The sequence below is a fragment of the Diceros bicornis genome, chromosome 34 (genome assembly GCF_020826845.1).
Source record: "Diceros bicornis minor isolate mBicDic1 chromosome 34, mDicBic1.mat.cur, whole genome shotgun sequence".
NCBI classification, from domain to species: Eukaryota; Metazoa; Chordata; class Mammalia; order Perissodactyla; family Rhinocerotidae; genus Diceros; species Diceros bicornis.
Genome location: NC_080773.1, coordinates 23,329,990 through 23,357,112, shown reverse-complemented (window position 1 = coordinate 23,357,112; position 27,123 = coordinate 23,329,990). Strand labels below are relative to the sequence as shown.

The 27,123-nt window shown below is 38.0% G+C and overlaps 1 pseudogene; it reads left to right on the top strand.

Annotated features, from left to right (window-relative positions):
• Window positions 1-725: 725 nt before the first annotated feature.
• LOC131397632 (sulfotransferase 2A1-like) lies at window positions 726-25,988 on the top strand (annotated as a pseudogene).
• Window positions 25,989-27,123: the final 1,135 nt, after the last annotated feature.

Below are 27,123 nucleotides of genomic sequence, written 5' to 3'. Positions count from 1 at the left end.
CCTGGAAATGTTGTGATGATAATGGTGTTTTACCTCCAGGATCTTCCTCCCCCAAACCCATAAGCCCAGTCTAATCATGAGAAGAACATCTGGCAAACCCCAATAGAGGAAATTCTCCAAAGTACCTGATCATTGCCCCTCAAAACTGACAAAATTGTCAAGATCATCAAAATCAAGGAAAGTCTAAGAAACTGTCACAGCCAAGAGGAGCCTCAGGAGACGTGACAACTTAGTGTGATGTGGTGTCTGGACGGGGTCCTGGAACAGAGAAAGGACATTAGGGAAAAACTAAGCAAATATGAATAAAATATGGACTCTGGGAACTCTCTCTACTATCTTTGCAATTTTCCAATACATCTAACACTGTTCTAAAAAACAAAGCTTATGAAAAATATTTTTTAAATTTGCCCACATTTCTACATCTTTGGGCTTGTTATTGAATTTCTGGTTCTCTTTCATGAATTCAAACTCAGATTACCCTACAATGTTCTCTGAATGACATCATGGTTGCTCAATATCACCAACCTTGCAACTGACCATCTACCAGTTACAATGTCTACTTTTTTTTTTTTTTTTTTTTTACCAGCAGGCACTTCCTCAACAAACCTGGATAGGTTAATAATTGTTTTATCTGTAGTATAAAAGCTGATCTCCCAGCAGCTTCCACAACCTCCAACAGTGGCCACAGCTGAGATTCTAACACTAGGCACAAACAGCTCATCATAATGTCATGCGGATACCTGTGGTTTGAAGAGATACCTCTCCCTGCCGTGGATTTCATATCTGAACACCTCAGAGAAGACTGTGAGAGTTTTGTGTTTAAGGATGAAGATGTCTTAATACTGACTTACCCCAAATCAGGTAAGGAAGCAGGATCAGATACCGAGACAAGCTGTGGCCATGTCCCTCATTCACTCAGTAGGCGAATGGAGTGCTTTCTACGTGCCAAACAATGCATGATGCTGTGGGGAAATAGAGCTGTGCCCTGATGCCCTTTACATTTGGAGAAAAGGCTTCAGCCAGGCAGTTACACAGTAAGATGAGTGTCCAGAGGGGTAATCTAAGGTATTAGGGGAACCCAGAGGAGTGAATCCTACAGCAGAGTCAGGTGTTTGTATGGAGGAGTCAGGGAGGGTGACCAGTGAAGTCCTTATAGAAGAAATAGGGGAAAAAAAGGTAATTACGTGAGACGCTGGATATGTTAATTACCCTGATTGTGGTCATTATTTCACAACGTATACATACATCAAATCATTGCATTGTTCATCTTCAATCTATATAATTTTTCTTTGTCAGTTATGCCTCAGTAAAACTGGGGAGGGATAAATAAACACAACTATCACAGCCAAAAGAAAAAAAAAACTAGAGAAAATAGTTGTCTAAATTGAGATGAAAAATGAATTTGAAATGATTTAGAGAAAAGGGATATTTTCAGGCACAGGTATCAGCATAGCCAATGGTCGACAATTGGAAAAGAGCCTGGAAAATTCAAGGGACTGAAAGGATGAGGATCACGATTCTATGAGGGGAGGGGGGTAGAGGGTCTGCCAACTGGGCGGGGACTGAGGCTGGAGACATTGGAAGTGGCGAGGCGGTGAAAAGCCAAGTGCACTGGGGGCAGGTTGAAGGATTTAAGCAAATAGCCAAAAGGTGGAAGCAACCCAAATGCCCAGTGACAGATGGATGGATAAACAAAATGTACTGTCTATATATGATGGAATATTATTCAGCCTTAAAAAGGAATGGAGTTCTGACACACTCTCCAACATGGGTGAACTGTGAGGACGTTATGCTGAGTGAAATAAGCCAGTCACAGAAGGACAAATATGACATGATTCCATTCAGTGAGGTATCCAGAGTAATCCAACCCATTGAAACAGAGAGTAGAATGGTGGTTGCCAGGGACTGGCAGGGACTGGAGGGAGGGAAAATGGAGAGCTGTTGTTGAATGGGTACAGAGTTTCAGTTTTGCAAGATGGTTGTACAACAATGTGCATATACTTATCACTACTGAACTGTGCACTTGAAAATGGTTAAGCTGGTACATTTTATGTCATGTATTTTATCACAATTTAAAAAAAAGTCAGATTAAAATGAGTGAACATCACTTTTCCTTCTTTATCTAGGAACAAACTGGTTGATTGAAATTCTCTGCCTGATTTGCTCCAAGGGGGATCCCAAGTGGATCCAATCTGTGCCCATTTGGGACCGCTCACCCTGGGTAGAGACTGACAGTGGTTATAATTCACTGAAGGGTAAGGAAGACCCCCGCCTCATCAGCTCCCACCTCCCCATCCAACTCATCCCCAAGTCTCTCTTCAGTTCCAAGGCCAAGGTCAGTGCTCAATGGTCAAGATGTTTGGTCAATGCTTTCCACCCTCTAATGTGCCCGGGAGTCCCCTGGAGATCTGGGTGAAATGCAGCCTCACTGAGTAGGTCTGAGGTGGGCCTGAGACTCTGCGCTGGTGATGCTACTTGACTACAAGGGTGTAGACCCCTCCACAGGTTATACCACCTGGATGTAAATCAGAGGCAAAGTGAAATGATAGCACCAGAATCTTAGAAAACCATGTTTTAAACCCAACCAGAATTTATAACTGTGTTAAATACTAGCTAACCCCCCTCTGTTGCTCTAAAAAATAATTAGCCAGTCTTAATTAGGTAAATTCTTCCTGGTGCTTAGGTAGAAGCACCAGACATACAGTTGCCCAGATGGGAAGCAGCTCATCGTAAATCAATGCCTAAATCCAGGGAGATTCCTCTGGCATCATGGCTGGTTTTTATAACCACTATGTCTTGCTATATGTAGCTGTCTATTGAGCTCAGCAGACACAGGAATCTCTCATGGGGCTGACAGATGATCCCCAGGAGAGACCATGGATATCCCGGATCTAGCATATCTCAAATTGTTTTTAGAAATATACTTTCCTGGAAGGTGCTCATTGCTTTGTGATTTTTTAAAAAGTTTTATGCTTAAATTAGATTGTGAATCTTAGAATAATATTCTGCTCTCTTGGAAATTTCACAATGTCTAGCAGCACAATGAAATTTTTAATTTTTTAACCCATCACTTATCAAGCTTATTTATAATACATTTATTTATGTGTGTTTTATCGGTGTTTGTTAAATTCCTCAGTGGGGAAACTGAGGCCTAGTGAGAGTTGGGGCCTAGAATAATGTCACGAAGAAAGTTGGTGCAGAATCCAGAGTATAAGTCAGATGGTCAAATGCCAAGTGTTCTTGCATGTGTGTCTGTGTGTGTGCACCAGTCTTAAGTATTAACTTGTTGAATCTTTACATATGTACACAACTGGGTTAACTCCATGCAGAACATTTGGTCCTGTCCAAAACATCCACAAATATTTGGTCCACAAGGCATTTGGTCCATGAGACGTTTGATCCATGCCAAAAGGTCCTTGACACTTGGTCCAAATGGTTTTGGACAGGACCAAATATCAAGGACTTTTTGATGTGCGCCCAATGTCTCTATGGACGTTTTGGACAGGACCAAATATTCCCAAATCGCAAGGTCCTTTTGGCATGGACCAAATGTCTTATGGACATTTTGGACAGGACCAAGTGTCTATTAATTAGGTAACTACCTTTCAGATCCAGGTTTAGAACATTTCCTCTCCCCTAGAAAATTCCCTCATACACCTCCCCAGTCAATGCCCACCTGCAGAGGTGACACTCTCCTGACTTGTAACTTTATACATTAGTTTTGCTTGTTCTTGAACTTTTTATAAATAGACTTATAGTGTATCAACATCTGCTGTATATCTATGAATATAGCACAGTTTATTAATCCATTCTCCTAGTAGTAATTTTTAACTACACTACACAAATATAATAGAGCTCAACTTTTAAAACTTTTGGTTGCTGGCCATTGTGAGTAGACTATGATAACCAAGAGGGAAGGGACAATGCTTTCATTTTCCATTGTTATATTCTTAGTATTACCTCAGTGAATGGTTCATAGGAACTTAAAAATATATATTTGGTTAATGAATGAAATAACTAATTTATGAAAAGAATCCATTGATATTTAATAGGCATTTTCTAAGGATTGGTTTTTCTCTATTTTTGTGAAGATGAAGAAGGATGGGAAATGATTGTATTGATTTTTCATTATCCCATTTTTTCTTTAAGGTGATTTATCTCATCAGAAATCCCAGAGATGTTCTTGTGTCTGGTTACCTTTACTGGAGTACTTCAAATTTTATTAAGAAACCAGAGTCATTGGAATAATATTTTGAATGGTTCATCCAAGGAATTGGTGATTGAATGTAAAATATGGAAGCTGGGGGATTGTCAGAGGCCTTTATCAGACCTCATCTAACACCCAAGCTGAGATCTCTACATCTCACCGTGCTGGGTATAAGGCTGCATCACCATTGAGAACTCAAATTGTCAAAGTCCGCATTCTCTTCTGCAGAGAAGCAGAACTCCAGCCAGCCTTTCAGCTTGCCCCATCATAAACCATCCTGTCTATGTTCCAAGTCTCCAGTGCCTGTCCAATACTAGCACAGAGCACTCATATTGTTCTCTACTCTCCTAACTTGTGACTTTCTGAAAGCCAGGTTTTCATTGGCTTCCTGGACAACACAATCCTGACTTTCCGCCATTTTTTAGATGCGTCTTTCTAAAACTCCCTTAATCCTGTTGTCCTATCTGTCTCAAAGATGTATGCATTATCCTAGGATCTCTAAACTTTTAATTACGCAGAATTTCTAGGCTTTCTCAGATACTTGAAATTTTGCAATTTTTCTCAAAACTACATGATGAGTGCCATATCTCAGCTGTGATATGTTTCCTTGGCTTCAGACCTGTTTCTCTAGCAGCCCATGGGCATCTTCACTGGAAAGAGCCACAGACACCTGTAATTCAATATGTTTAAAACTGAACACATTTCTCTCCATATCCCAAACTGCTCCCACTGCAGGTTGATCTTATTCAAGAGATAGAACCAGCCCTTATCCAAGGTTATCAGGACTCTCATGTCTCAAAAAGTGTCATCGTTTCCCGTCCCACTCCTCCATGCCCTTCACCACTTTCCTTTATCTATTTATTATCCCAGTCCCAAAACCTTGACTAATATCTTCTTTCTGATCTCTGCTAAAATATCTCTGTATTTAGAGAAGTCTTCCTTTTCAATACTATGTAGACTAGCATCTCTCCCCATCTCTAGAGTCTTATCTTTTATTCCCCTTAGTACTCATCACCAATGAGTATGTATTCTGTTTATTTGTTTATCCCATGTGTCTCCCCACTGAAATGAAAGCTATTTGAGTTGTTCATTGTTACCCCAGGACCTAGAGTGGTGCTTGTCACATAGTAAGCAGCTAAGACACCTTTGTTAAATGATGAATATTTATTTGCGACCCTTTCCATTGGTGCTTTATTAACCAGAGCCACTGTTACTTCTCACCCAGTATCATGTGACAGACTCATTTTTGGTGTCCACACATCATGCACTTTGGCACTTCTAGGCTAGGTTTCAATTGTCTGGTAAATATTGAATAGTTCACGTTTCCTGAATTGTTTGCCCTCAGCATCAAGTCCAATCTGCAAAGCCTGGCAGTTGTATTTCTTATTGAGCTGATCCTGGCTGAACTCGTCAGCCCTATCTCCTGCTTTCCTTCAGGTTACTCTTTCAGAAAAAAGGTGACAGTGAAACCCTATTGTGGAAGCCCGGACATGAAGAGAACACCCTCCCCTCATCAATGCTATATTTGATCTTGCCATTTGGCGTATAAAGTAGTTTGAATTGTGCTTCAGCTGTCACCAGGAATCCAGGAAAGTCTCATCAGTAGTAGTGGATGATGAAGACACGTCCTGTAAACCTCACCACTATCCCAATATCTTGCTTATTTGTGCCTTAAAGCTCACACACAGGCCTCTTTCTTATCCAGTCAAGAACCAACAACACCAAAATCTTTGTTATTATCAACTAATACCAATATCCTGAGTTTTCTGTTGCCCTATTGAAGGTCGATCTGAACCCTTTCCCCATATCAATGAAGAAAACTTGGGAATTTAAATCCTGAGAAATATTGTCCTCAGACCTAGGCAATAGGAGTCCCTGCTCTGGACCCTGTGTCTTAGAGCACCCCTTGGGATCATACATGATAACAAAGCCTTAGGGGGTCCCCTGCTCTGGACATGTTTCCTCCCCAGCAAGGTAAAGAGTCTATAGGACTCCTGGAGCCTGCAACCCTTTCATCACCCATGCTCTGGGAACCTCAAACCTTAGAATTCCTTATGCAAAACACCTCAAGCATGCTTACATGGCCTGTGTGCTCCTCTACTCTGAGTCCCACTGCCCACGGCCGACCATACCAGCAGATGAACACTGAGTTAGGTTTGGCAGAAGAGACAATCAAAATGAATGAAATGTAATTGCTGTTTGCACACATCACTGAAGCCATTACAGTAGCATCCGTTATCATGGGGGATACATTCCAAGACCCCCGGTGGATGCCTGAAACCGTGGGTATACCAAACCCTATATTACTATGTTTTTACCTATACATACATACCTATGATAAAGTTTAATTTATAAATTAGACACAGTAAGAGATTAACAACAATAACTAAGAATAGAACAATTATAATAATATACTGTAATAAGAGTTACCGTAGATCTTAGCAACCTCACCATATGATTTTTTTTTTCCTTATTAAGTGGAGAACTTTCACCTTTCACTTAAAGTAAGTACTTTACAACTTCTCTTTGGAAGATAGAAATTGCCAGCATCACTACTCTTGCACTTTCAGGTCATTATTAAGTAAAATAAGGATTACTTGAACACAAGCACTGCAATCCTGAGATGGTTGATCTGAAAACTGAGATGGCCACTAGGTGACTACGGGGTGGGTAGCATCTATGTACAGCATATAGTGTGGGTACACTGGACAAAGGGATGATTGATGTCCCAGGTAGGATGGAGTGGGACAGCATGAGATTGCATCACACCACTGAGAACAGCACACGATTTAAAACTTAGGAATTGTTTGTTTCTAGAACTTTCCATTTCATATTTTCAGACTGAAGTAGACCGTGGGCAACTGAAACCACAAAAAGTGAAACTTCAGATAAGGGAGGACTATTATAGCTTTTTGGTGAAATGCTTCTCCCAACACAGTGTATGTTGAAGGTTAGAAATTAAATGAAGTGTTTCAAGTTTAAGGCTATTGGGAATGATATTTCTCTGCTGCATGTGTGTGTGATTTTCTCTCTGGTTTGTATACCTGAGTGTATAACTGCTAAGACAGAGTGAAAATCAATTTTCAATTTTAAAAGATAATATCAAACTATTTTTCAGAGTGGTTCTATCAATTTATATTCCCACAAATAGCATATGAGAGTTCCTATTACTCCATATCCTCAGTGATACCTGTTACTGTCAGTATTTTTATGATTGTCATTTTAGAAATTTTACAAAATAATTAGTGGAGAATTGTCATACTTTACTTATTCTCTTCATTTATAGACATTTTTTATCCCCCTTTTTATCTAAAGGCTTTTTAATGTCTTATATGTTCTTTTATGATTTTTTTCTATAAAAGTTTGCAACTCTCTTTTTAGGTGTATTTCATTTCTTCTATATTGATGACATCTTAAAATTATGTTTTCTGGTTGTTTGTGCCTGATTTGGGAATGTAACTGACTTTGAATGTTGATCAGGTACTCATCAGCCTGAATGAACTCTCCTCCTAGTTCTCATTGTTTCCCTGTAGGTTCTTTGTGATTTTCTAAGAAGTATAAACATAACCCCTAAGGAATATTATCTTCATTCTAATACACATATGTTGTCTTTATTTTTTCTTCTCTTATCTCATTGGCCAGAGCTCTAGGACAAGGTTGAACAGAAGTGCTGATAGTGGTAATACTTGCCTTGTTCTTACTTTTTTTTTTTTTTTTTTTTTTTTTTTGTGAGGAGATCAGCCCTGAGCTAACATCCGCCAATCCTCCTCTTTTTTCGCTGAGGAAGACGGCCCTAGGCTAACATCGGTGCCTATCTTCCTCCACTTTATATGGGACGCCGCCACAGCATGGCTTACCAAGCAGTGCGTCAGTGCGCGCCCGGGATCCGAACCAGCGAACCCCGGGCCGCCGCAGCGGAGCGCGCGCACCCAACCGCTTGCGCCACCGGGCCGGCCCCGCCTTGTTCTTACTTTTAAAGGTAATTATTCAAAAATGTTATTTTTTAACTTTATTGAGGAATAATTGACAAATATAATTGTATATATTAAAACATTATTTGATATCCCTATACATTGTGTAATGATTACCAAGATCAAGATAATTAACACATCCATCACCTGACATAGTTAGGTCTTTGTGTGTGTGTGTGTGTGTGTGTGTGTGTGCTGAGACTGCTTAGTATCTACTATCAGCAACTTTCAAGTACATAATATTGAATTATTAACTACAGTAAATGCTGTACATGGGATCCTCAGAACTTCTTACAGCTGAAAATTTGTACCCTTGCACCTATATCTCCTAATTTCCTTCTCCTCACATGCTTGGCAACCACTAATCTGTTCTGTTTCTATGAAATCTGCATTTTTAAAATTCTGCATATAAGTGATACCATACAGTATTTGTCTTTCTCTGTCTGACTTATTTCACTTAGCATCATGCCCCTCAGGTTCATCCATGTCACAAATGTCAGGATTTCCTTCTTTGTTCATAGCTGAATAATGTTCCATTGTGTATATATACCTTATTTTCTTTTTTTTTTTTTTTTCTTTTCAATTATTTTATTGAGATCATAATAATTTATAACATTGTGTAATTTAATGTGTACATTATTATTTATCAATTTTTGTATAGACTGCATCATGCTCACTACCAATATTCTAATTTTTATCTGTCACCATACATATGTGCCCCTTTACCCCTTTCGCCCACCCTCCAACCCCTTTCCCCTCTGGTGGCCATTAATCTGTTCTATCTGTGTGTTTGTTTATCTTCCACATATGAGTGAAATCATGTGGTGTTTGTCTTTCTCTGCCTGGCTTATTTCACTTAACATAATACCGTCAAGGTCCATCCATGTTATTGCAAATGGAACGATTTTGTCTTTTCTTATGACTAAGTAGTATTTCATCGTATATGTATACCACATCTTCTTTATCCATTCATAAGTTGATGGGCACTTGAGTTGCTTTCTCTTGCTGGCTATTGCGAATAATACTGCAATGAACATAGAGGTGCGTAAATCTCTTTGAATTGTTGATTTCAAGTTCTTTCGGTAGATACCCAGTAGTGGGATAGCTGGATCATATGTATTTCTATTTTTCATTTTTTGAGAAATCTCCATACTGTTTTCCATAGTGGCTGCACTAGTTTGCATTCCCACCAGCAGTGCATGAGGGTTCCCTTTTCTCCACATCCTCTCCAACATTTGTTATTTTTTGTCTTGGTAATTATAGCTATTCTGACAGGTGTGAGGTGATATCTGATTGTAGTTTTGATTTCCATTTCCCTAATAATTAGTAATATTGAACATCTTTTTATGTGCCTGTTGGCTATCTGTTTATCTTTCTTTGCAAAAATGTCTGTTCATATCCTCTGCCCATTTTTTGATTGAGTTCTTTGTTTTCTTGTTGAGTTGTATGAATTCTTCATATATTTTGGAGATTAACCTCTTGTTGGATATACGATTTGCAAATATTTTCTCCCAGTTGGTAGGTTGTCTTTTCGTTTTGTTCCTGGTTTCCCTTGTCTTGCAGAAGCTCTTTAGTCTGATTTAGTCTCATTTGTTTATTTTTTCTTTTGTTTCCTTTGCCTGAGTAGACATGGTATTCAAAAAAATGCTGTTAAGACCAATGTCAGAGTGTACTGCCTACATTTTCTTCTAGGAGTTTTATGTTTTCAGGTCTTACATTTAAGTGTTTAATCCATTTTGAGTTAATTTTTGTGTGTGGCATAAGATAATGGTTTACTTTCGTTCTTTTGCATGTGGCTGTCCAGTTTTCCCAACACCATTTATTGAAGAGAATTTCCTTTCTCCTTTGTATGTTCTTAGCTCCTTTGTCAAAGATTAATGGTCCATAGATGTGTGGTTTTATTTCTGGGCTTTCAATTATGTTCCACTGATCTGTGTGTCTGTTTTGAGACCAGTACCGTGCTGTTTTGATTACTACAGCTCTGTAGTATGTTTTGAAGTCAGGGATTATGATGCCTCTCGCTTTGTTCTTTTATCTCAGGATTGCTTTGGCTATTTGGAGTCTTTTGTTGTTCCATTTACATTTTTGGATCGTTTGTTCTATTTCTGTGAATTATGTCATTGGGATTTTGATTGGGATTGCATTGAATCTGTAGATTGCTTTAGGTATTATGGACATTTTAAGTATGTTTATTCTTCCAATCCATTAACATGGAATATCTTTCCATTTCTTTATGTCATCTTTGATTTCTTTCAATAATGTCTTATACTTTTCAGTGTATAGGTCTTTCACCTCCTTGGTTCAATTTATTCATAGACATTTTATTCTTTTTGTTTTGATTGTGAATGAGATTGTATTCTTGACTTCTCTTTCTGCTAGCTTGTTATTAGTGTATAGAAATGCAACTGATTTTTGTAAGTTGATTTTGTACCCTGAAACTTTGCTGCAGTTGTTGATTATTTCTAATAGCTTTCTAGTGGATTCCTTTGGGTTTTCTAGGTATACAATCATGTCATCTACTAACAGTGAGTGTTTCACTTCCTCTTTTCCAGTTTGGATACTTTTTATTTCTGTTCTTGCCCAATTGCTCTGGCCAAAACCTCCAGTACCATGTTGTATAGGAGTGGTGAGAGCGGGCCATTTGTCTTGTTCTTGTTCTCAGAGGGATGGCTTTCAGTTTTTCATCATTAAGTGTGATGTTGGCTGTGCATTTGTCATATATGGCCTTTATTATGTTGAGGTACTTTCCTTCTATACCCATTTTATTGAGAGTTTTAATCATAAATGGATGTTGGATCTTGTCAAATGCTTTCTCTGCATCTATTGAGATGATCATGTCATTTTTATTCCTCATTTTGTTAATGCAGTGTACCTCATTGATTGATGTGCAGATGGTGAACCATCCCTGCATCCCTGGTATAAATCCCACTTGATCATTATGTATGATTCTTAATGTATTGCTGTATTCGGTTTGCCAATATTTTGTTGAGGATTTTTGCATCTATGTTCAATAGCAATGTTGGCCTTAATTTTCCTTCTTATAATTGTCCTTGTCTAGTTTTGGTATCAGGGTGATGCTGGCCTCATAGAATGTGTTAGGAAGTGTTCCATCTTCTTCAATATTTTGGAATAGTTTGAGAAGGATAAATATTAAATCTTCTTTGAATGTTTGGTAGAATTCTCCAGAGAAGCCATCTGGTCCTGAACTTTTGTTTTTTGGGAGGTTTTTGATTACAGTATCAATCTCTTTAGTTTTGATTGGTCTATTCAGATTCTCTATTTCTTCTTGATTCAGTTTGGGAGATTGTATGAGTCTAAGAATTTACCCATTTTTTTCTAGGTTATCCAATTTGTTGGCATACAGTTTTTCATAGTATTCTCTTATAATCTTTTGTATTTCTGTGGTATCTGTTGTAATTTCTCCTCTTTCATTTCTAATTTTATTTATTTGAGACTTCTCTCTTGTTTTCTTCATGAGTCAGGCTAAAGATTTGTCAATTTTGTTTATCTTCTCAAAGGACCAGCTCTTAGTTTCATTGATCCTTTCTACTGTTTTGGGGGTCTCTATTTAATTTATTTCTGCTCTAATTTTTATTATTTACCTCCTTCTGCTGACTTTGGGCTTTGTTTGTTCTTCTTTTTCTAGTTCTGTTAGGTGTAATTTAAGATTACTTATTTGAGATTTTTCTTGTTTGTTGAGGTGTTATGAATTTCCCTCTTAGAACTGCTTTTGCTGCATCCCATAGGAGTTGGTATGGTGTATTTTCATTTTCATTTGTCTCCAGGTATGTTTTGATTTGTCCTTTGATTTCTTCATTGATCTAATGGTTGTTCAGTAGCACGTGGTTCATTCTCCACATATTTGTAACTTCCCCAGCTTTTTTCTTGTGGCTGATTTCTAGTTTCATAGCATTGTGGTCAGAAAAGATACTTGATATGATTTTGATCTTAAATTTATTGAGGCTTGCCTTGTTTCCCAACATATGGTCTATCTTTGAAAATGTTCCCCGTGCACTTGAGAAGAATGTGCATTCTGTTGTTTTGGGATGGAATGTTCTTTATATCTGTTAAGTCCATCTGGTCTAGTTTTTCATTTAAGTCCACTATCCTTGTTGACTTTCTGTCTGGATGATCTATCCACTGATGATGCCAATGGGCTGTTGAGGTCCCATACTATTATTGTGTTGCTGTTAATTTTGCCCTTTATGTCTGTTAGTAGTTGCTTTATATACTTTGGTGCTCCCGTTTTAGGTGCATATATAGTCATAAGTGTTATTTCCTCTTGGTGGAATGTCCCTTTTATCATTATATACTGCCCCTCTTTTTCTCTCATTGTCTTTTTTATCTTGAAGTCTGCTTTGTCTGATATAAGTATGGTAACACCTGCTTTCTTTTGCTTACCATTTGCTTGGAGTGTCATCTTCCATCCCTTCACTCTGAGCCTATGTTTGTCTTTAGAGCTGAGATGTATTTCCTGGAGGCAGCATGTTGTTGAGTCTTGTTTTTTAGTCCATCCAGCCACTCTCTGTCTTTTGATTGGAGAATTCAATCCATTTACACTTAAAGTGATTATTGATATATGAGGGCTTAATACTGCCATTTTATCTCTTGTTTTCTGTTTTTTTCTGTATTTCCCTTGTTTCTCTTTCCTTGCATTTCTGACTGCTATTTCAGTTTTGTGGTTTCCTGTGGCGGTTTTCTTGGTATTCTCTTTATTTATGATTTTTGTCTCAGCTCTGATTTTTTGTTTAGTGGTTACCATGAGGTTTCTATAAAAGATCTCATAGATAAAATAGTCCATTTTCTGATAGCCTCTTATCTCCCTTAGCCTAAGCAGGTTCCATCCCATTCCTCTTCTCCTTTTAAGTTATTGTCATCACAAATAATTCTGTTTTGTGTTGTGAGTTTGTGATTAAAATGAAGTGTTTATAGTTATTTTTGGTGCTTTCCTTTCCTTTATCTTTTATGCTATAATTGTTTGCTAACCTGTCCCAATAGCAGCAATTTTATGATTTTGTCTGTCTATTATCTCCTTGCTCAAGGGTTTGTAAACCTTTGCCTTTTTGTTTCAGGTATGAGGGAATCCTTGATCATTTTTTGTAAGGAGTTCTAGTGGCAATGAACTCCCTCAGCTTTTGTTAATCTGGAAAAGCTTTTATTTCTCCATTGTATCTGAAAGATAGTTTCACTGGATGCAGTATTCTTGGCTGAAAGTTTTTGTCTTTCAGTATTTTGAATATATCATTCCCATCTCTCCTAGCCTGTAAATTTCTGCTGAGAATTCTGCTGAAAGCCTGATAGGGGTTCCTTTGTAGATTATTCTCTTCTGCCTTTCTACCCTTAATATTTTTTCTTTGTCATTGACTTTTGCCAGTTTTACTATTATGTGCCTTGGAGAATGTCTTTTTGCATTGATGTAATTAGGAATTCCATTGGCTTCATATACTTGTAAGTCCAGTTCCTTCCCCAGGTTTATGAAGTTCTCAGTTATTATTTCTTTGAAGAAGCTATCTGCCCCTTTCTTCCTCTTTTCTCCTTCTGGAATACCTATAATCCTTATGTTGCATTTTCTAATTGAGTCAGATATTTCTCAAAGAATTCCTTCATTTTATAAAAGTTTTAGTTCTCTCCCTTCCTCCACCCAAAGCATTTCTATATTTCTTTCCTCTAAATTACTAATTCTGTCCTCCATAACATCAGCTCTGTTTTTTAAAGTTTCTAGGTTTTTTTTTTTATCTCATTCATTGTGTTGCTCATCCCAAGAATTTCTGTTTTTTTTTTAGAGTTTCAATCTCTTTGGTGAAGAATTCCTTCTGCTCATTAATTTTATTCCTGAGTTCATTAACCTGCCATTCTGAGTTTTCTTGTAAATCATTGAGTTTCTTTATGACAACTATTTTGGATATTCTATCATTTAGCTTGTAAATTTCTTTTGCTTCAGGATTGGTTTCTGGAGACTTGTCATTTTCCTTCCGCTTGGAAGTGTTAATGTAGTTCTTTACGGTGTTTGATGAAGTGATCCTTTCCTGGCACATAGTGGTAGTATCAGGTCGCAGAGTCCACCTGCCACCTAGGACGTGGGCAGGAGCTGTGTTTTATGAATCCGCCATGTCTGCTGCAAGTTGTGCCAATAGGACTCATCTGCATTTGCCCACTGGCCACAACCACTTCACGGTCACACATGCTGGTGCTTTGGTGCAGATCCGCTGGCTTGGCTGGGGACTGGCCAAGATGGTGCACTAGGTGGGAGGGAAAGGGCACTTTCTTTCACATGTGCAGGCCTGCTCTGCACTCATGGGTTTTTCACCTGGCCTGCTGCACTTGGTGGGGGTGCCACGTGGTGGCTGAGCTGTGTCACTTGGTGTGGAGTGTTCCTGTGGGCCAGGCTGAAACTCCAAAAGAGAAGGCATTTGGGTGCAGGCGTGCCTGCTCCCCCACCTCCTCTTACAGTCACACACTGGCTGCTGTGTGAGGACCTGCAACCTAGATCACGGTGCTGGGAGTGGAGGTGGAGATCCACTCACCTCCTTCCACTGCTTCCCAGGGATCCAGTACCCCCACCTTCAGATGTATGGCTGCATGGATCTCTCAGACATCTATTGTGCTTTGGTGGGAATCCTCTGTTGGTTAATGAATGTCCATTTGGTTGTAACTTAGGGGGGAGAGACTAAGGGAGCAGCCCACTCCGCCATGGTGGTGACGTCTCTCCTAGCATATTTTCTTTATCCATTCATACATCAAACGACAATTAGGTTGTTTCCATATCTTGGGTATTATGAATAATGCTGAAATGAACATGGGTGTGCAGATATCTCTTCAAGATACTGATTTCAATTCCTTCAGATATATACCCAGGAGTGGCATTGCTGGAATATATGGTAGTTCTATATTTATTTTTTGAGCAACTGCCATACTGTTTTCCATAATGGCTGTACCAATTTACATTCCCGCCACCAATGTATAAAGGATTCCCTTTTCTACCCATCCTCACCCACATTTTTATCTCTTGTCTTTTTGATATTAGCCATCCTAACAACAGTGATGTGATACATCATTGTGGCTTTGATTTACCTTTCCTTGATGGTTAGTGATGTTGAGCACCTTTTCATATACCTCCTGGCCATTTTTATGTCTTTTTTGGAAAATTATCTATTCAGATCCTTTCCCCATTTTTTAATGGGACTATTTGGTTTTTTTTGTTTTGTTTTGTTTTGTTTTTTTGGCCGTTGAGTTGTATGTGTTCTTTATATATTTGGGATATAAACTCCTTATCAGAAATATGTGTGCAAAAATATTTTTTTCCATTCCTTTTTCAAATTATTGATTGGTTGCCTTTTCAAATTATTGATTGTTTCTGTTGCTGTGCAGAAGCTTTTTATGGAGTCCCACTTGTTTATTTTAGCTTTTGTTCCCTGTGCTTTTGGTGTCTTATCCAAGAAATCATTGCCAAAACCAATGTCAAGGATATTTCCCCTATGTTTTCTTCTGGGAGTTTTATGGTTTCAGTCTTTGATCCATTTTGAGTTAATTTTTGTGAGTGGTGTAAGATAGGGGTCCAGTTTTATTCTTTTTCATGTGGATATCCAGTTTTCCCAGCAGTATTTATTGAAGAGACTATGCTTTTCCCAAGTTTTTCTTGGTGTCCTTGTCAAAAATTATTTGACCGTATATGTGCAGGTTTATGTCTGGACTCTCTATTCTGTTCCATTGGTGTGTGACTGTTTTTCTTTTTTGTGTGTGTGAGGAAGATTAGCCATGAGCCAGCATCTGTTGCCAATCCTCCTCTTTTTGCTGAGGAAGATTGGCCCTGGGGTAACATCCGTGCCCATCTTTCCCTACTTTATATGTGAGACGCCTGCCACAACATGGCTTGATAAGCAGTGCGTAGGTCTGCACCTGGGATCTGAACCTGTGAACTCCACGTCGCCAAAGTGGAGTGCATGAACTTAACCACTACACCACCAGGCTGGCCCCACTATGTGCCTGTTTTATGCCAGTACCATATAGTTTTGATTATTATAGCTTTGCAATAATGCTTGAAATCAGAAAGTGTGATGCCTCCAGCATTGTTCTTTCTCAGGATTGCTTTGTCTATTTGGGATCTTTTGTAGTTTCATACAAATTTTAGGATTTTTTTCTACTTCTGTGAAAAATACCATTGGAATTTTGATAAAGATTGTGTTGAATCTGTAGATTGCTTTGAGGAGTATGGACATGTTCGCAATATTAATACTTCCAATCCAAGAACACAGGATATCTTTCCATTTGTGTCTTCTCAATCTCTTTCATCAATGCCTTATAGTTTTCAGTATGCAAGGCTTTCACCTTCTTGGTTAAGTTTATTCCTAGGTATTTTATTGTTTATGATACTATTATAAACAGGATTGCTTTCTCAATTTCTCTTTCAGATAGTCATTGTTAGTGTATAGAAACACAACTGATTTCTGTATGGTGATTTTACATCCTGCAACTTTACTAAATTAATGTATTAGTTCCACCAGTTTCTTGGTAGAGTCTTTAGGGTTTTCTACACATAAGATCATGTAATCTGCAAATAGAGATAACTTTACTTTCTCCTTTCTGATTTGGATACATTTTTTTTAAATTGCCCTATGCTGTGGCTACGACTTCCAGTACTATGTTGAATAGAAATGGTGAGAGTGGACATCAGTGTCTTTTTCCTGATGTTAGAGGAAAGTCTTTTAGCTTTAACATAACTTTTGAGTATGATTTAGCTGTGGGCTTTTCATATATGACCTTTCTTATGATGAAGAACATTCCTTTTATCCCTAATTTCTTAAGAATTCTTATCATGTGGATGTTGAAGTTTTTCAGATGCATATTCTGCCACTTTTGAAATGATCATATGATTTTTATCCTTCATTCTGTTTATGTGGTCTATCATAGTAATGATTTGTGTATGTTGAACCATCCTTGCATCCTATGATGTATGATGTGCTCTTGAATTCAGGCTGCTAATATTTTGTTGAGGAATTTTGCATCTATATTTATCAGGAATATTGGCTTGTAGTTTTGTTTTCTTATAGTGTCCTCAATTGGCTTTGGTATCAGGGTAATGTTGTCCTCACAAAATGAGTTTTGGAGTGTTATATCCTCTTCAATATTTTTTTGTCATTTGTAAAGTCTTCGTGTTACTTCTTCCTTAAAAGTTTGCTAGAATTTACCAGGAAACCATCTGGTCTGGAGCTTTTCTTTGTTGAGATATTTTTGATTACTGATTTAATCTTGTTACTTGTTATTGGACTATTCAGATTTTCTATTTCTTCATGATTTGGTCTGGATTGGTCATATGTTTCAAGAAATTTATCCATTTCCTCTAGGTTATCAAATTTGTTGGTGTGTAATTCTTCATAGTAGTATCTTATGATCCTTTGTGTTTCTGTGGCATCAGTTATAATGTCTCCTCCTTCATTTCTTTGATTCATTTGAGTCTGCACTGTTTTTTTCTTAGTTAGTCTAGCTAAAGTTTTGTCAATTCTGTTTCTCTTTTTAAAAAATCAGCTCTTATTTTCATTAATCTGTTCCATTTTTTTGGTGTATATTTCATTTTTTCCTGCTCTGGTCTTTGTTATTTCCTCCTTCTGCTAATTTTGGGTTTATTTTGTTCTTCTCTTTCTAGTGTCTTGAGGTGTAAAGTTAATTTTTTTTTTTTTGGAGATCTTTCTTTTTCTTAATGTAGGCATTTATAGCTATGAACATACTTCTTAGAACTGCCTTTGCTGCAACCCTAGTTTTAATATGTTGTGTTTCCATTTTTGTTTTTTTCGTATTTTTTATTTCCCTTTTGATTTCTTCTTTGACCCATTTGTTTGTTCCTTCCTTCTGTATTCACTTTATTTATTCATAAAGTATAACTTAAACTAGTTCTCTCATAACAAACGTGGTAAATTCCCTCAGTATTTTGAATGAAAATGTCTGTATTTTATGCCCATTCTTGAATGATAGTTTAACTGAGTAGAATTCTCAGTTGATAATTAATTTCTCACTACACTTCAGAGTTAAGGAGGCCTCAGGCATGGTAGACAACCATCCAAAAGTATCAAATAGTTAAGATGTGGATGATGGAGTGAGAATATTTACCTCCCTAGAAGATAATATGAAATATAGAGAAAGGCAATTTTCAACAAAACACGCCTGAGAATTTCCTGCATTGATGAAATCTCAGTTTGAAGAACCACACTTAGACTCACAAAGAATTATTCCAAATAAACCTTCACCTAGTCTCTAAGAAAGCTGTAGTAGATAAAAGGAAAGAAAATCTTAAACCAGAGCAAAGGCAGATAATTTCCAAAGGAACAATAATTACAATTGCAACAATGAAGTCAAGAAGACAGAAAATGTTCAAGGGCTGTGGGAATGACCTAGTAACCAAAAATTCTAAACACTGAACAGATTAGGGGCAGCAAGAATACCATTCCTCAGGCCACAAGGCTCTCTGGACAGGATCTACTCAGAGACCCATGAAAACTGGTACAGAGCCTGCTCCAAAGGAACAAGACTCATTACAGGGTAAATGCATGATGTTGGATAATAGTTTTCCATCTTTATGTTATTCATTCAGCAAATAGTTAGGACAGGCCTAGATGTGCCAGACATTGTGCTATTAATTGTGCCCACAGAGTGAACATAATAGATGGATCCCTGCTTTCATAGCCTTTGCAATCTACCCCTTCTTTCTGCCTCCCCAATATGCAGTGTCATATGGATCCTGGTTTGACCACATTCATGGCTGGAAGTCCATGAAAGGGAAGGAGAACTTCCTGATACTGGGTTATGAAGAGCTGAAACGGGTAACTATGGTTCTTATCATTAGCAGACATCCTTACACCACCATTGTCACTCGTCTAACTTCCCTCCATTCCTCTGTGTCTCTATTCTACCTTTTCAGTCAGATTATAGCCTTGTGAAGGGTCATTACGAGTGGGAATATCTCCCTAGTATTCATTGCCTTACTTCTGGTTGACATTGTCCAAGCTCCATGCTCTTTTTCTTCAGGTGTTCATCTTTTTTCCATCTTACAACATCTAAAGGTCTTTTTTCATGCCCTGAGGCAGAGTACAATGGCTTATGCTCGCACTGGCAAAGGGTCTAACATTTCTAGGGGTAGGACATGTGATGCTGCTGATAATCTAGTGGTGAGAGGGGACTGAGGAAAAAGATGAGACTGGATAGAAACAAGTCTGGTTCCAGAAATGTGTCCAACTGCCTCACATCCTAGATTGACTGATAGAAGAAAAATGAAGTCATGAAATCAGTCTGTGTAATGATTCTGACAGGCCAAGTCCTAGACTGAACAGTGATGGGCAGGAAAAGCTGTCCAATGATGCTCAAAATAAGTAATGGAAATTAAACCATTGGAAGATGAACTTTACCCATCAGTGGTATCCTGGACAAAAGAGAAAATAACACAAACATAGGCTCTTGCTGTTAAGAAACATTACTTCCCATCATCTTCCTCTGGCTACTTCTATCCAATTCTCTATGACCTCCATGAGAATTCCATTTTCACCAAGAAGCCTTTTGTGACAAGTTTACCTACCTCAGGTACATGCTCCCATACCTTCCAGCAACTATGCTTTCAAGCTTCAAAATGATCATTTATTGTAGTAATGTCTACAGCGGTGTGTTTTTTGGTTAGATAAGGAGGGCTCATGGGATAAAGAAACATTTTAAAACTATATAGCTCTAAAATACTATAGCCCTATATACTATAAAGCTATATAGTTTAAAGCTACCATAGCTCTAAGAGGAAGGTCTATGATTCAAAACAAAGTCTTAGTAGTTATAAAACCCACTTTCTTATAATAACCTTCGAGAATCACGTATCAAGTACTAATTATTGACATAATATATAGCAAGATATTATGAAACTCTACGTGTTATTCAAATGTTAATTATGGAAAATGGTATAATTGATGGCACAGCCAGGATTTGAAATCAATCCCTTCAATCTTTGTCAAGTTCTCCCTGAACCTCTCCTTGCTTAATCCTGATCATAATTGTCTAGAAGACTTTCTAAAAGTCTCTTTACGGAACCCAAGCCCTGTATTTAGTGTTAAGGTGCCCTGAGCTCAACTGTAGTGGGAAATCTATGTGGATCCTGGATCTTTTACATCCTTTGTTTTTCTTCCTCTTTATTTTTTCCTTTTCTTCCTCCTAGTTACATCCAATCAATTGCTTCTCACGTTTCATGTTGTTCCTCTCTTCTTCCCCCTCTCCTCCTCCTCCTCACATTGTTGTTTCCTGCTTTGCACCTCCTTTTCTATGTTCTTGTCTTTCATATCCTCTCTCTTGGTTTTTCTTCTAGGAGACAAGGAGCACTTTAGAGAAGATCTGTCAATTCCTGAGCAAGAAATTAGAACCAGAAGAACTAAACTCACTCCTCAAGAATAGCTCCTTCCAGGTCATGAAAGAAAACAGTATGTCCAATTTTCCCCTCCTGTGTGGTCAATATTTAGACAAGAAGAATGGATCATTTATGAGAAAAGGTAAAAGTAAATGCTCTGCCTTCAAAATGTATCAGAATACATGGAAGGCATTCTGTGGCTTACAGTGGAGCACTAACAGTTGGGACTATGGAGTGTTTGAATTTATCAGCTCTAACTGCTCATCACCCAGAGAACTTCTCAGGAGCCCTTATTAGAGAGTCTCTTTTCATAGTACTGATGTGGGCTGCAGGCACTTGGAGAAAGTTAATTAGGCCTGCAATAGTCATCTGACTCATGGGAGGTCATTCAGATTCTGTTTCCTAAGAATTTGACATGGGACATATCCATTCTACAAACGGTGACCAGGTTAATTCGCTACTCTTCCCAATTTGAAAGCTACGATTGACCTGGGAAATGAGGACAAGACTGGGGATGGTCATGTTGGTGCTACCCCACTGGTGATTTAGCATAGAGAAATATCCTGAACAAAGTAATGTATAAAGAATGACTCTACTGAGAAATGGAGAGAGGAGTTATTTTTCAGTTAGCTGAGAGCCTGTCTTGGTATCAGATATTGTAAGGTCCCCCAAGATGAAGGATTAATCATGTCCATATCCTTGGGCTCAAGATGAATGAAGAGTGTCTACTGCATGGAGTAAGAGCTTAATTTCCAAGAACTCCATAGTTCAAGTATATCCAATGTGGTGATCCTTGGAAGGAAGACAGTAAGTGATTCAAAAGACCTCAAGCAGGTGGTGGCAGAGGGCAGAAGGCCTGGGGGCCACCACACCAATGAGCTAGGAGGTCAGAGCATCAAGACAATGAAGCTTATTGTCAATCCTTAAAATCTCATGGAATTTCTTCTGATAGGATTTGGATTTGCTTGGGACCTGCAATCTCTTTCTTCTTTCTTTCTGAGTTCTCCCTTTTGGATTGGGAATAATGTATCCTATACCTTTCCTACCATTGTATTTTGGAAGCAGATAACCTGTTTGATTTCACAGGTTACAGCCAGGGAGGAATCTTGCCTCTGGATGGATCGTACCTTGGCTCTCACTTAGGCCAAATTTACATGATAGTTAGATGAGTTTTGGACTTAGAGTTGATGTTGGAATGGGTTTAGACTTCTGGGCAGTAGGGATAGGTGAATGTATTTTGCATGTGGGAAGGATATGAATTGGGGGTGGGGAGGCCAGAAGGAGGTGTGTTATAGGTTGAATTGTGTCTCCTCAAAATTCGTATGTTGAATTTCTAATCTAATACCCCAGAATGTAACTGTATTTGGAGATAAGGTCTTTAAAGAGGTAATTACATCAAAATGAAGCTTTTATGGTGGGCCTTAATCCATATGAATGGTGTCTTTATAAGAAGAGGACATTTGGACACAGGCAAGTGCACACACACGAAGAGAAGATCATAGAAGACAGCCTTCTACGCGCCAAGGGGAGAATCCTCCAGAAGAAACCAACCCTGCTGATGCCTAGATCCTGGACTTTTAGCCTCTAGACAGTGAGGAGATAAATTCTGTTGTTAAAACGGAGAAAGACCTCTAGCAATCCCTGGCACTTTGTCACTTTACTAAATTAGAAGTAAAGGAAATATTTAGATAGATTGTCCATTCTTATATTTCCTTTTACAAATCAGGGTTGGCAGTGTTTAAAATGTTATATTTATGTACAATGCTTGTGTGAAATGGCTTAAAGGACAAAAGATGTTGTTAAAGAGAGAAAGGAAATGGGAATTAACAACCAAGAATTTTGGCAGAGATAAAATAGAGTGGATGTAATTGAATTTGGTGCATAATTCAATGAGTACACCCAATATTTCTTCTTGTTTATGATGACCTCTTCAGGAGGCAACCATATTGACTTGCAACCTTTTCCAATTACTCAGGGAATTTGTTATATGTCATAGAGAGTTGAGAGGGATAGATGCAATAATGATAATGATAGTTAGCGACAACCATGTGATTATTATTGATAAGCTGATGCTCTGACTCCTCACGTAGTTTGTAATCGAATCATCACACAATCCCATAGGGTATTATTTTCCTCAGAAAAGGGTAATATTTGATCCAGCTAGTAAGACTCAAGTCCCTTTGAAAACCAGGTCTCTGATACTAGAGACTAAACTTATAACCACCATGCTTTATGACTTCAATATTCTAGGACAGAGTAGACTAAGAATGGATAGTGAGGTGAAAGAAAGAAAGGGATGAAAAGGAATAATATCCTTCCTCTCTATCCCAGGTCTGTTCTGCGTCCTTTCTTTCATCTGGAGGGCACATACACGTCCAAGATTAATTTTAAAATTGATTACATCAGTTATAATTTGATAATTAATTATATAAATCATATTGTACTCCAGGGAGTGTCAACTGTTGTCTGTTCTTGGTCAAGTGCTCTTCTGTTCGGCCTACTTTCATGATGTTTGGGGCACTTTTCTGCTCAAGACACAAGAAAAATACTTTTTATTGCCCCGTGGGGTCTACACATACCAACTGCACTTAGGAGAATACTGGCTGTTGAAATCTCCATTACTGGTGACATATCTGATTTTCAGATAAAAGCAATAGTTTTCTCTAACTGATTGTTATTATTATCCATGATTATTTTCATGCTAAGGATAATGCCTAGCATGGATTAAACATTATATGACTTTTGTTGAATAAACAGAAGGGAGAATGAATAAAAACATAATATGTTAATTTATTAAAGAAATTGGTATAAAGTAATAATCAAAATAATTGATTATTATAAATCAATGAGCTGGTGACATTTTGCCCACCATATTTTGACATATCTAAACATATTGCACATCAGAATATCAGAATCGTCGAAGTATAGCTGTTAACACTGGAACAGTAAACATCATAAGTATGATCTGAAGCTCTAATGAAGTTTATCCAAAACTTGACGTCAGTCAGCCATTATTATATATTAGTGCTTCACGGAAGTTTTTTAAAGATGTCTTCATAACCAAGAAGTTATGGACTGAATTGTGTCCCTCCCACACATCCATCTGTTGAAGCTTAACTTCCAGTGTCTCAGAATGTGACCATTTTGGAGACAGGATCTTTACAGAGGTAATTAAATTAAAATAAGGTCATTAGAGTGAGCTGTAATCTAATAATACTGATGTCCTTAAAGGAAGAGGAAATTCGGACATAGATGCATACAGAGGGAAGATGATGTGATGACACAGGGGAAAGACGGCTATTTACAAGCCAAGGAGAGAGGCCTGGAACAGATCTTTTCTTCGTGGCCTCAGAAGGAACCAAGTCTGTCAACACATTGATACATTTCTGTTGTTAAGTAGCACAGTCTGTGGTGCCTGGTTACAGCAGCCCCAGCAAACTAAATACACAAGAGTTTGGGGAGACTTTTTTTTTTTTTATAATTTTATTTATTTATTTTTCCCCCAAAGCCCCAGTAGATAGTTGTATGTCATAGTTGCATATCCTTCTAGTTGCTGTATGTGGGACGCGGCCTCAGCATGGCCGGAGAAGCGGTGCGTCAGTGCGCGCCCGGGATCTGAACCTGGGCCGCCAGCAGCGGAGCGCGTGCACTTAACCACTAAGCCACGGGGCCGGCCCTGGGGAGACTTTTAAGAGACAAGGACTTAGGAGTGACATAAGCAGAAATTACATAGGAAGGATTTGTAGGATTTTGAAAATGTGTAGAGTTTAGAACTTAATGCCCCAGCATAGAAACATTGGATTCTCTCATCTAGACTGATGTTTGATAGGGGGCAGCCATATTGAATTTACAGAGACTCTGGTGCCTCAAGAGTTCTTTCCGGCTTCCAAAAAGTCAGGTGTGTTATAGATGATACAGGAGCCAAAAAATCAATAATAATAAAAATTGTTCTAATAATGAAGATGATGAGTGTGAGAGTAACAGGGGATGTTTCTAGGGCATCAATTTTTTATTAGATGTTCTGTTATATTACTTCTATGCATATAAGTTAAGAGTATATAATTTATATTTACATATATTAATTTATATACAATTATATATTATTCTGTTATAGATTCAACTAATAAATGTATTAATTTAGTTAATATATTAATATAATACATAAATGTTAATTTATGTGATATAGAAATAATAATATAATCATATAATTAACAGTATGGCTTCTGATGTCAAAATCTTTGGCTTTAAATCCACATCAATCAATTTCTAACTGTGTAACCTCTCCTAGTCTTTTTTTCCTTATCTGTAAAGTGGAGATAATAGTAGCACATTCCTCATTCTTTTAGTGATTCTTTCAACAAATATTTGAGTATGTACTACATGTCTATGAATTTTTGTAACAGTAAGTCTTTGGCAATTCAAAAAGAAAAGCTTGTGACTTTCTAAAACTTAAATATATTGGAGATACATGCCAGACACACACACACACACACAAAGGAAATACACATAGCATATCATACTTGATAAGTGTTATGAAGTAAAATACAGCAAGGATGCGGATTTACAGTTGTAAACTGGGTGGTGAAAGAGAACCTCACTGAGAAGTTGCCTTGGAGTGAAGACATCAAAGAAGCAAATGAGCAAGACATGGATGTATCTGAGAGAACGGCACTCCAGGAAGAAGGAACAGAAAATGTAAATAGTCTTAAGAGTGGGAATGTTTGAGGTGGAATCAGAAGACCCAATGCAAGGGAATAGAGTGAGTGGATGGTCGTAGGAGATGGAGTCAGAGAATGACAGGGACCAAACAGAATGAAGCCATAAGCACTTTCACTGAGTCAAACCAGAAGTCCTTGGAGAATTTGAGAAGGAAGGGAAAAGATCTGGCTTACCTTCTCAAGGAATCAAGATGGCTGCCATGCTAAGAATAACTTATGAAGGAGAAAGATCAAAAACAGAGAGATTAGTTAGAAGTCTAATACAATAATCCAGGTGAGACATGCTGTTGGCTTGGGCCAAGGTGGTAGAAATAGAGGTGGTGAGAAGTGGCCAGATTGTGGATGTAGCAGCAAATATAGCCACAGTATTGCTGATGTATTGTATATTGTATGGGTTGGGAGAGAAGAGAATATAGGAAATCATTTCCAGGCGGGTGAAAGTGTAAATAGCTATGATTGTCAGGAAGTATAAAGGCCCACCATCGAGCCATTGGTCATTATGCTATATTAGCTACAATTTCCATGTCAAGTGGACAGAAAGAAAAGATCCAGGAGAAGTGTTGAGGTCTTGAGACCTCCCCGTAGATCTGATCTGAGTCTCTATTTCATGTTTGTTAGGTATTTCTGGGGACTGGAGAAATTACTTCACAGTGGCCCAAACTGAAGCCTTTGATAAAATATTCCAGGAGAAGATGGCGGATCTTCCTCCAGAGATGGTCCTATAAGAATAGTGTTCAAACTTCTGAATCTTATATAAATATTGATATTCGTTTTCCTGTCCTTGTACATGTGCAAGACTGGGGGTAATTGCATAAAATCTGTATTTCTTTCTGGATCCTTGAATGATCAAATCTTTGCACCTTTTTTTTTAAATAATTTTATTTATTTATTTATTTTTTCCCCCAAAGCCCCAGTAGATAGTTGTATGTCATAGCTGCACATCCTTCTAGTTGCTGTATGCGGGACGCGGCCTCAGCATGGCTGGAGAAGCGGTGCGTCGGTGCGCCCCTGGATCCGGGTCTGGGCCGCCAGCAGCGGAGCGCGGGCACTTAACCGCTAAGCCACGGGGCCGGCCCCATCTTTGCACCTTTGAGGACTTGATTGTTAAAAATTACCAGAGTATCTATATTTCACTTTGTGGCAATTCACCTTTTAAAAATATTTATACATTTTGTACATACAAAATGACAGAGAAATAATATAAGTATTACCCAAAATTATGTCAGAATTTTTTTTAATAAAAAGGAGAAAATTAAGAAGGCGTTCAGGCTCCTTTTCTCTCCGTTGCCTGTATCTCCACAATTTATCATTATTCTGACTTTCAGGTATATAATTCCCAACCTAGTATTTTTCTCTTACTATGTGACATTTCAGTATAAACAATATATGGTTTTCAAGGGGGCTTTTAAAACTTAGGTAAATGGCAAATTGTACCTTGTATTCATCAGCTTACATTTCCATTCAGTATTTTATATTTGGGATTCATTCATGTTGATTCTATAACTCGGTCAATATTTAGTATTGAGACTTATAATTTAGTTAACAATTCTTCCATGGATGAATTTGGGTTTCTTCCTCACCAGTTTTTCCCTATTTAAATCACTGCTTTGGCCTAACATATGATCTATCCTGGAGAATGCTCCATGTGCACTTGAGAAGAATGTGTATTCTGCTGCTTTTGAATATTCTGTAAATGTCTGTTAAGTCCATGTGGTCTAATATGTAGTGTAAATCCAACATTTCCTTGTGGGGTTTCCGTTGGGTTGATCTATCCATTGTAGAAAGTAGGCTATTGAAGTCCCCTATTATTATTGTATTGCTGTCTATTTCTCCCTTCAAGTGTGTTAATATTTGCTTCAT